Source organism: Cynocephalus volans, chromosome 14 (genome assembly GCF_027409185.1).
Source record: "Cynocephalus volans isolate mCynVol1 chromosome 14, mCynVol1.pri, whole genome shotgun sequence".
NCBI lineage: Eukaryota > Metazoa > Chordata > Mammalia > Dermoptera > Cynocephalidae > Cynocephalus > Cynocephalus volans.
The window spans coordinates 88,961,832-88,972,964 of NC_084473.1; the positions used below are offsets into that span (position 1 = coordinate 88,961,832).

The following is an 11,133-nucleotide window of genomic DNA, read 5'->3' on the forward strand; positions in this document are numbered from 1 at the left end:
TAAATATTGCTCCTCCGCAGTTGTATGTAATTTAACCAGAAAACTGTATTTTCTTGAAACCAACTGGAGTACTCAGAAAATAGATGAAATAAGAAAAATAAAATAATTGCTAGGTGAATACAGGATGTGGACTTGGAAGCTGTGAGCTCAGCTCCCTGACCTCTTTATTATGGAATGATCACTTGTTCTGGGCCTTTCCCGCCCACAGGCATACCCTCGATCTCCCACGGGCTAAGAGCCCACCTGCAAACAAATAAAATTATCCTTTTTAAATTTTTACTCGTTGCCACCAAGGACCAACCAATCCAGAAAGAGGAAAAGTCATGCTGAATGCAGCTCAGGCAGAATATACCCAAACAGAAACAGTTTGGCTCTCTTCAGAGTTAATTTTTCCATCAAAAAGAACTGCTTAAAGTGACAGATGGCTAGATGGTGTCTGAGATGGTCAGGAACTGCGCCAGAGTCACTGAGCACACAACCTGACAAGGGAGAAATGGAGCTGAAGCCCGAGTTGCTGCTGCAGGAGGGAGGCCTGGGAGGACATGCAGCCTGTGAGGCTACAGGTGGGAGCGAGACCAGGGGCCACAGGGCTGCAGGAGGTACAGAAGCAAGGTATGGAGTATCATTTTTCTGGGAATAGGCACTATAAACCTCTCATCAAAATTCTCAAAAAAGACCATGACTCAAACAGGATTAAGTCATTGCCCCAGAAGTAGAATGAACATTTCAGACAAGGAATGCCCTGAAACAGCATTTTAATGATTTAAAGGGAACACTTGGGAAGCTCCTGTACGAGCAACTGATGTTTCTTTTGCAAACGGTAGACTGCATTGAACAGGAGACTAATAAGCCTACCATAAGACTAATAAGACTACCGTGAGTCACAGACCATGGTGTTCACAGTGCAGAGCACTTAGTCCAGGAAGGTGAGATCACAATTCTTTGTGGTGTGGGAGGACAGAATGAGAAACTGTGGACCTTTTCCTAAAAGGCCTCACACATTCAGTTCAGTCAACCGAAGTGCCTTTCCTGGTTGATGTGGCTTGTTGATCAGTTGGATGACTCGATTCTTAACATAGTGAAAGACTATATTTTTAGCCGTGGAACAGTGGTATCTCACCCACCAGTACACATATAATAACTAATGGAGAAATCTGGAGGCATAACAGCACAACAGCATAATGATGGCTTTACAGCCCAAGATGACAGCCTCCAGTTTCATAAATGTGCTTCAAATCATTTTGAGGATATATATGTAGGCTCTGAAACTGAATTCATAGCATTGCACATAGACCTCAATGCTGATTATCAGTTCAGAGTCTGTACCCGAGGATGCAGGACAAGTTGACAGAAGTGGAGTCCCTGGAGCATCACCCCAATAAGTCATTCCATATTGGTACCTCATGAGTGAACAGCTGGCCTTGAGGGGTACAGTGTGAGTGACTGAAGAAATAGTACATTCCAGAAAGAGTCTGAAGCCTACTACAGTACTCCAACTTATTTCCATTGTTAAACTTCTCACTGTGTAACAGAGATGCAAAAAAAGATTACTCAAAGCAACATGAGTGCAATGAGAAGCCCAAAGGGGCTACACCTAAGCAACTCCTCTGTTAGAAACAGAAACCAGGTACAGCCCCAATTCAAAGTTAGCTTCTGTTTTTATTGTAAATACAAGGAAGTTTCATAAGAAAAATCAGTTGATTCAATCATTTCAGAAGAACACAAAGACATGGGCAATGTGACAAAAGTTATCTACAGCTAAGTATAGCTTAAACAATAGAAACTAGTAATATCATTTAAATTAACAACGTGACATTCCAAAGTAAAATTTGTGAAAATTGAGTTGACCAAACTGTGATCATTATCTAATCTAAAATATAACCTCTCCTAAATGATTTAAGCAAAAGTTACATTCTTATGATTAAATCTAGGTATAATTGTCTCTAAAGTTTCCACTAACAAATAGCCTGCCCTTAGCAAACATTTTTTCACATTTTTCCCTACAGCAATTCTTTCAACATCTTTTAACAAAATCAATACGTTAACAACCAGTTAACAATCAGTGTATATAATCCCTTACCTAAACAGTGATTAGGGTTGATTAGATGGGCCATTGCCCACTAGCTGTAGGCTTTTTCTTCCTAGCCAAGGACTTTTGTCCCATATATGCATTACCTAAAAACCCTATCTAAAAATCAACTAAGAATCAACATATACTTGATTAGAATTGATTAGATGGGCTTTTGCAACACTAGCTATTGGCTCTTGCTCCCTAGTTAAGGACTTTTGTCCCATAAGTTTTTTAGCTAAAGAGCCCTGTCTAAAAAATCAAACAAGAATCAAGATTTTTAACCTTCTACATTCCATGGGCAGCCATTAACATTTAGACTTGAAACTGAAAGACAACTAAACAAAAGGGACAGTATAGAAGTGTGTGCAGACACACCAAGAGAATGAATATGACTCTCTGCAGAGGATCAAGCAATGTGCATTAGTACAAACAGTGCTATTTTTGTAAATTAAAAAAAAAAATGACTAATCTGTTGCCCACAGTTACTCAGGAATAACTTGACCAATAGACAGAGCTGACATATTTAACATTAAAACTTTGATTCTAGGAATTTCAAGCTTTGAGTAACTATTACCTAGAATAACAAAAAAGTGATTGATTAAATGTGTGATTCTCTTGGATGTTCATTCTTTTATCGAGGATGGAAAGTGTCAGTGTTTTAGATTTTTAGATGACTGTCTTTAGTTCAGAGGATGTTAATACAGCTGTTCTCAGCCCAGTTTAGTCGTAATTGATAAAAGCAGTTGGATTCATCTCTCAGGCAATTGGAAATGAAAAATGCTTATTGGATTCATTTTAGAATATTTCAGCAGTAAGATACTTGAATCATGTGGATAAAATCATAATGCAATCAATTTTATTTTTAGCATAGTGTTAATTAAAGTATGATCTCACAACAAAACTCAAATTGGCCTTAAAAGTATGAGTACATATAGGACTCTACCCATTCACTATATTTCTTTTTAATGATTATTAGAAGAGAAAAACTTAATGTAACATTATTTTATAAATCTTCATCTTTTAAGTAGCCAAAACCATGTAAAACTTTAGACTAAAACAACAAGAATAGACTTATAGAAGCCAGTTCTGTAAATACATTCACTATGTGCTCTTAATAGAAGTGTGTTGAATATTCTCTCTATATGCAGATGTTTTATAAGTAAGGCTGAGTTTTATCATATGCAATAACCATTACATCCCAAAAGCATATATAATTTTTGCATTTTTTGAATGCCTGAGCAAATGCTTACAATACTCAAAGTACTTTCTTTTGCTGTTTCTTTGCAATGCAATTTAAGAGAGGTTAAAGGAGTTTTACAGGGTAAAACAGTTTTACAGGGTAAAACAGTTTTACAGGGTATGCACAGCAGGGTTAGCCATTTCACGTGTCTGTAATAGATATATGTGCATATCTAGCCTCAGTGATATGCTTGAACTACCTGTAGTATATAATTTGCAGTCCAGTTTAATGTCAATTTGATAAATGGTATTTTAGTGGACCATACAAACATAAAGTAAATACTTGACCTATTTTTGAAAACTTAAATTTGTGTAAAATATCGAAGGATTAATTTTGTACGTGAAAATAGTGGTCTTAACTTGCTGTAAAAACCTGCAGATTTTTTTTAATGTGTTTTTTTTTCCTCTAATTTTTACCAGTAAAAATGTATTTGGAAAAATAAGTTTGATTTTTTTTAAGATAATTTATTTGGGGATTCAAATTCCCTGTTAGATAATCATAATCTTTTTCCTTTGCCTTTTTATATATAAGTAAGTAGACTTTCATTTAGTTAATAAAGTAGTATTTCATTTTATTAAGAAGATGTGCTGGAATGTAGATGCCTTGTCCAGCTGTCTGAAAAAATAAAATAAAATAAAAAACTAAAGTTAAAAAAAACCAAAAGCTGCTTGACCTGCAGCCCTCCCAGCTCTCAGCCCTGTCCTGCCCTTCTGACCTCCACCGTTTGCTTGCTACTCTCTTTTTCTCTCTCCCACTCCCTCTGCCTGTCACCCACACTACCTGGGTTGCTTTCATGTTATGAGCTCACCAACCCATGCTAAAGGGTACTACATTTATGGTGGAAGAGTATTAAAGTGGTACAGAATCTTACACAAGAGCAGTCTAGGTGAGACGAGGAAATTTGCCACATAATGCTGAAGAATACTGCTGAGCATTTTGAGAAATATGAAAGTGGTATGAGTCAAGATACAACACAGCTATCATTCTGGTATGGGAGAGAATGCTAGTGTACTTGGAATAGTACTATTAATACATGATAGTGTATTTAAAGGCAGCTTATGTGTTCTGAGCTATAAATGCTTCAAGGGCTCAAAATAAAAATGGTCAGTGATGACTGTAGTGATCAAGGAAGGTTTCTTTGAATGTGTTGAGTGGCCCTTAAGGATTGATATGATTTGGCTATGCAGAGGGAGCATCGAAGATGATTGCATGGAAGCAAAGACATGCAAACAACAAATGAGCACAGCACCTTTATGTGAAGACAAAGTTACCTAGAGTGAGTAGTACAAGGTTCTATAGACCAGGCAGCTCTAAATAGCAAAAAGAAGACTTGAAGCATGCGGAGATGCAAAATAAGAAACCATTGTATGGAATGTTATTTTCATTTTTGTTATTGTTTTTAATGGCAGGATTATGATAAAATGAGATTGGTCCTTTTATAGTAATTTTCTAGACCAATCTATAGACATCTGCCCATTTGACCAATAAATGCAGTGGTGTTTCCTCAGACTGTAGAATCATAGCAAATCGGAGCTGAGAAAGACTTATACATCACCCAGTTCATGAATTGCAGACAAGCATCCCAGGAGCAGAATGTGGCCCACAGACGTTCTGTATGGCTCAAAGCGTGTTTCAAAAAATGGGACCAATATTTTTAAATTGGGAGGCTTCACACGAAAATCTGGATTTGTGGCTTTACCTAAAAATATCAGATAAGGCACATTATCCTCACATCTTTGCATGAAAATAATGTGCTCTGGCAGAACAGTGGCTACCTTCTTTGGGTCGTGCTTGACTACACCAGGTTGACACCGTTCCTAGCTAGGAAGTCTTATGAGTCAGAGTAGACACTATAAACCTTGGTAACAAATAAATCTGGAAATTTCAGTAGCTTAAAGTATTAGTTCACACTCAGGTAAAATCTAATGTAGGACAGCTACTCTCCTTCACTTATAGCTATGACTGTGGAGAAAAGAGAAATGGAGGAAAGATATGGGCTGTTAATTGCTTGCTTCAGAAGTCACACTTGCCACTTCTGCTCACAGTCCACTGGCCAGACTAGTCACACGGCTCCAACCCATCTGGAAGGGAGGCTGGGAAACACAGGTAGAGAAAATGGACTATTAGTAAGGAGTAAGTCAGCCATAGAAGAAAACTGTTATTGCATAAAACATAAATTCATTTAAAATGGAGAACTGGAGTTGATGTCAAGGCAGCCATCTGAACATTTGGCAGCTGGAAATATGAAAATGCCCTTCAGTGGTGATGCCAAACTAGAGAGAGATTTGAGAGTGATACAGGTTAAGGGGGGTAAGTGAAATGTGCACGAGTGAGAGATACAGAAAAAACAGATTCTTAGATAAAAGTTAAACTTGACAGCTGAGGGGATGGTATTTTGATGACTGAGAGAACAAATTCCTTGTACTGTGTATTTTGACTAAGACACTGAACTCATCTCAGTTTCCCTAAGAAGACGTAGGTGTTCAAAATTTATAGTATGTGGACATCTAGGGGCATGGTAGAGAGAGAGTTTAGGGGACTGAGTGACAGAAGAACTGCAGGAGGAACCCAGGGTAGATGCCAATGCTGGCACACCTATGTCATTGCAGATACAGACAGCCTGGAACTGACCGCAGCCTTGTTTGCAATTCTTACCTCAGACGTGGAGGTATACGACGGTAAATTGGGCCACTGAAGCGGGCCCTTCTCCTTTAGTAGAGTGTTTTAATAGCCTCCTTTTCATCCCATTGATGAGGGAAGAATGGATTCTTATCCTGAGTTATGGGGAAGAATGACCAGATGACAACTGACGCTGGACAGATGAGATTGACAGCAGTTTATCAGTCACATATACTCCCAGCCTGGGAGAGGAGGACCCCATAGTCCATGCAGAACCACACAAGGTTGCAATCAGCAGCAAAGTAAACAACCAGGGCACTAGGAAGCAGGCTTTGTAGTATCAAGAAGGTGGGGTGACTCCTGGCTCCCACGTGAAAGTGATTGGCTTGTTTGAATGCAGGCTGGCAGGGAACTGAGCCTGCTACTCAGAGAAAAGCAGGATTGTGTCTTGTCCCCAAGCAAAGGAGGAGGCTTTGGCTAGGAGATCTTCTTCCTAGGAGCACATAGGGGAGAGGAGTTTGCAGTTAGGCCATTCGAGGCCCTCCTACTTTGCCCCAGATGTCAAGAAACACATAATTCTGGGCCTTAATTTTAGACCTTATTCCACATGAAGGAACCAGGGTGTTGACAGGGAAGTAAAAACAGCAAACTGCAGCAGGCTAAGAAAAAACTGTGGCATCCACTAAATAGCTGTTTGCAAAGCTCAGTGGTGAAAGAGAGAAAAAAAGAAAGGTAACTTCAGGAAGAAAATCCTGTGGAGGAATGTCTCCCTCCAGTTTGCTGCAGAAGAGATAACAGCACATCTTTTGTTGCTTAGCTGCACTGTTGAACATAGTCTCAACAAAGACCTCACATAGTCTCATAAGGAGCTATGGATGAAGGAATGGCCCTTCAGGTTTTCCCAAATCAAGGCAAAGGGGAAAGGCTTTGTACTTCTGTGTCAACCAATCATTGCAGACAGGATGCCTCCAGAGAGGAAATGTAACCCTGGATAAAGTATCTCCCTTCACCTGAGGGCAATTCACAGAGAGAGGCTCCAAGTTGCCTGTCACCAACATTCTCATCTTCTGGGAGAATGGGCACTACGTCCACGAACAGGAGGGTCTGAGGGCAGCACCACAAAATCTACTATAAGGGATTAAATAACTTGCCCATGGTCACATAGTTATTACTTTTTGGTGCCAGTACTCAAACCCAGATCAATCCTATTCCAAATCCATTCTCACCTTTGTATTCTGCAAGTAACTACTGTAAATGCAGGGGCGGAACCGAAATGTACTCCTGGAAATGTGATTATAACGTGAATCTGTGCTCTAAGGTCAAGGCGCAGGCCTGATGAAAACACATTCTGGGCAGCATATGCTTGGAATCATGTCATGTCTCTGGACATTGTCTCTTCTAGTTTCTGTTTATTTTATTGTTTATTCCTTCTGATTAGATGCCCTCTGTTCAAAGGACTTTCCCAGCCTTTATTTGAAGACTTGTTTTGATCTCCTGTTTCCTAAAACAGTTCCTCATTTGCACTGACTTGCCTTCAACCACCATAAAACACACACATATATATGCAATATATATATAGTAGCAAAACTTCTACTTTCAATGTAATTCTTTTTTTGTGAAATTAGCACTTTTGTGAAACTTCCAATGTTACCACATGCGTGTTCTTATTAACCAAAAGTGTTCATTAGTACATAAAATGGTGACAGAAAACAAGACCATGAAGAAGAAAGCATAGAGACTGGTGAGTGTCACACTAAATGAGAAAAGAAAACTCAGTAAAAAGAAAACTAGAGATATCTGGGCAGCAAATGGAGCCAGTGGGTCATGAATGCATGATGGGGTTTAGTACCCATAGAGCCGATGGGATAATGTCCCATCTGCCATCCCAGTGATAAAAACAGGTAGCTACTAAGTGTGCTGGGCTACTAAGTGTACTTACATGAATATGTAAGGGGGTGTGCGTGTACGTGTGTGCACGTGTGTCTGAAGTCAATAATGTTATAATTAGTGTCCTATGTGTCACCTCTCAGTATAATAGTGTGAAAAAAAAGTCACTGCATTTGGACATCATACCTAGGTTTAGCAAGGGGGGCTGCCCAGTCTGCTCTAAAGAAGTAATTCAACGCTGCTGTTCCTTGTCCCGACTAAGTGCCAACCTTGGGGAGACAGGAAGAAAATCCGCTGCAACCCCCAGTCTTCCTTGCCTAAAAATGAGAGAGAGAGTTTTTTCCTCGTTGGAAGTTCACATGCCAACTTGAAAAGCCTAAGAATAATTTTACCAACTAGCTTTTCAAGATACTGGAACTTCTTTGATCAAAGCAATCTCCTGTGGCTAATTTTCTTAGCACTGTACACTTACAGACAGCTTCACCTTTGGTGATTTCCACAGCCTGCTTTTACAGATTATATAACAAAGGGACAGGAAAATCAGTGGGCCTTTCAAGATTAGGAAAACAGATTAAGTGGTTAGATCCACAACTTTTTTATTTCCAAGAATTGAGCTTCTACTACCAGGCTCAGTCTGTCCTGAGTACTCTATTTACATTCAAAGGCTGTTGTCATGCCTCCCTTGTATATAACGTCTTTTACAACAGCGTCACAATATTTTTTTTTATCAGTTTTGTCTGTAAATGTTTTATAGTAGCAGTTTAATTTATATTAGTCTCTAGATTCTGGTTACTGAGTTCATTTCTTGTGTTAAGTGCGCTGATAAAAATCTCTCTTCCAAGACTACAGAACTGAAGTCCAAATCCTGATCCTTGGTGAACTGGCAAAGGCAGACACTACCGTGGAAGGTCTCGTGTCTGCTAACCTTTGGAGACGCATCTTACAGTGCCTGATGTAGCACATGAGACTGTACAAAGCTACTGGTCACTGAGACATTAAATCACAAGTCTTGATTACATGGGCTCTACGATGATAATATGTTGGGTGAGACTTCTCTAAACCAGTCTGGGAAGCAACAAAGTCCCAGAGGAAGCCAGGAAATTGCAGCTGTAATCTGTCTAAAATCATTCAACTGATTATTAGCTAACTCAGGTCAAATTAATTGAAATAATGATTTGACTTAGGATTCATTACCCGGTAATGTCATCTTTTTTGTAACAAGGTGGTAAGAAATCTGTAATAGAATCTACTTTAGTGACACGCAGTCTTAGAAATCTCCCATAGTTCTTAAATTCGAAGATCTTCAAACTAAACACCCTGCATTTTATATGCTTTCTCTACTTCCTTAATAGAAAAAAAAAGACTAATGATTATTTTTCATTTATGCAAGTATTTAATTTCAAATTACATTCTGCCTTTTCTTTTCTGCCTCTTTTTGTGTTCCAACTTTATCTGGTAAGGATGTCTCCCTTCCCCCTGGGGCAGAAGCAAGTTGATCATGTTCTTGGAGACTTGACTTCTTAGGGAAAGATTATTAAGACTCATCCTCGAGTTCTGAAGAACTGCTTCAGCATTTTCTGTGAAATCCCGACATAGTTAGTGGGGGGATTTTGGAGCGGCAGTGTGCATTTGCCTGCACTGCTGCTTAGTCTTTGTTAAGTGATAAGCCTTGAATGGCCCCGTTCACATTCCTACAGTAGCACGATGCCACCTTCTGGCTTCAAGATGTTCAACTCTGAGGTATGTCTGCCCCTTACAGTTTGTCTTCTTATCTTTTGGGGAGTGTTATCCTTAATTTTAGAGCAAATCCATCAAAGCAGTCCATTTTTCCTTGGCCAAGGTTGGAATGTGTATGTAGTAATCCGAGGGCAGTTCTCTTGGAAGAGTCAAGCACAAGACTGGTGTCCCACACTGAACAGGCTTCATTAAGAGTTGTGAACCCATCCTTCATACACCCTCTTGGGAAGAATGGGAGAGCAACGGGGAGCTGGAGAGCCTGACATAGGTTGAAAAGACAAGAAAAGATTTGGACCAATAAGAGGGTGAATACCACAGCTTTGCAAGGAGAAACAAAGAGCTTGGCAACTTTGGAATTGTTGCTGGTGCAGCTGAATGATGCCAGCTTTGTGCCAGTCCCTGCACAGAGTGGCCTCAAGATGTAGATCGTGGTTTCCATAAAACATCAGTGGCTTCTTTCTTCAGTCAAAATAGTGGTCAGAAAACTTCCAGTAGTTCTTGCGACAAAGCCCTAGGTACTAACTCGATCACAGGAAGGCAAAGCCGTCAGCAGGGTGAGGGCTCCAGTTCTAGGCTTGTATATGTCTCTAGCATCTGTGTTAAGCAATCTTGACTTAAAAAACCTCTCTATCAGGTAGTGGATGAAGCCTGGATGTAGTCGCTTCAATTTACCTGCAGGGGCGTCTGGTCCAAAATAAGTCTGAAACTTGTCCCCTTGGTTGAGGCCTCCTGGGACAGGCACGCCCATCTCAGCATCGCATCGTTGCGGATGTCTGAAGGGGTAAAGGTACAGGGCAGGTACGGTCCTTGTGGCGCGCAGGTGAAGCCCAGGTGCTGTGGGTGACGAGGGAGTTCTCCATCGTGTTCACAGTGTGACCTCAGAAGGAGGTCCCGGTGCCCACATTGTCCTAGAAACCTTCGATCACAGCACCGTCGACTCTGAGGGCGCACGACTGCGGGCTGGAGGCGGTTCCTCGGAGAAGCGGACAGTCCGCGCTCTCTGAGCCCTTCAGAAGGCTCCGGCTGCAGGCGCTGGCGGCCCTGCCGGCCACGGCTGGCTCTGAGCTGGCTCGGGCGGTCCCCGATGTCCTGGGTGAGGAGGCCGCCCCACAGCAGCACCGGGACAGAGACTGAACAGCCGCTGCCGAGCCGTAGAGGCCGCTCTGGGGCCCGAGAAGCAGCAGGAGCCAAAGCCAGAGACGCCTCCAGCGTCCCCTCCAGCGTCACCGCCCGCGTCCCGCAGGTGGGCGACACAGCCCTGAGCCCGCCGCCCTGCCCTGCGCGCCCCTCGCCCCAGCGCCCGCCGCCTGTCACAGTCATTACGTTGCTCACTTCAGTCCGTCTCGAAGATTTAGCACAACAGGAAACTCTCCCGCATTTGACAGCGGAGAAATCCGGGACGCACAGAGGTCATGTGCCTGCCGATGCCGAGGAGTGGGCGAAGGGCTGCTGAAGCCCTTCTCTCTCCAGGTTCCTACTGATTTCCCTCTTCTTCTCTTCTGCCCTAAACTTGAACAATCAGGGTGCAGAAGAGCTCATATGCTGAGAAGGAGATGCACGTATTATTCTATTTCAATAA

At 41.5% G+C, this 11,133-nt stretch overlaps 2 pseudogenes; one reads left to right on the forward strand and one right to left on the reverse strand.

The window, feature by feature from the left end:
* The first annotated feature begins 493 nt into the window (after positions 1 to 493).
* LOC134362634 (cytokine receptor-like factor 3) lies at positions 494 to 1,447 on the forward strand (annotated as a pseudogene).
* An 8,295-nt stretch (positions 1,448 to 9,742) lies between these two features.
* LOC134362635 (alpha-N-acetylgalactosaminide alpha-2,6-sialyltransferase 2-like) lies at positions 9,743 to 10,874 on the reverse strand (annotated as a pseudogene).
* Between the last annotated feature and the right edge of the window lie 259 nt (positions 10,875 to 11,133).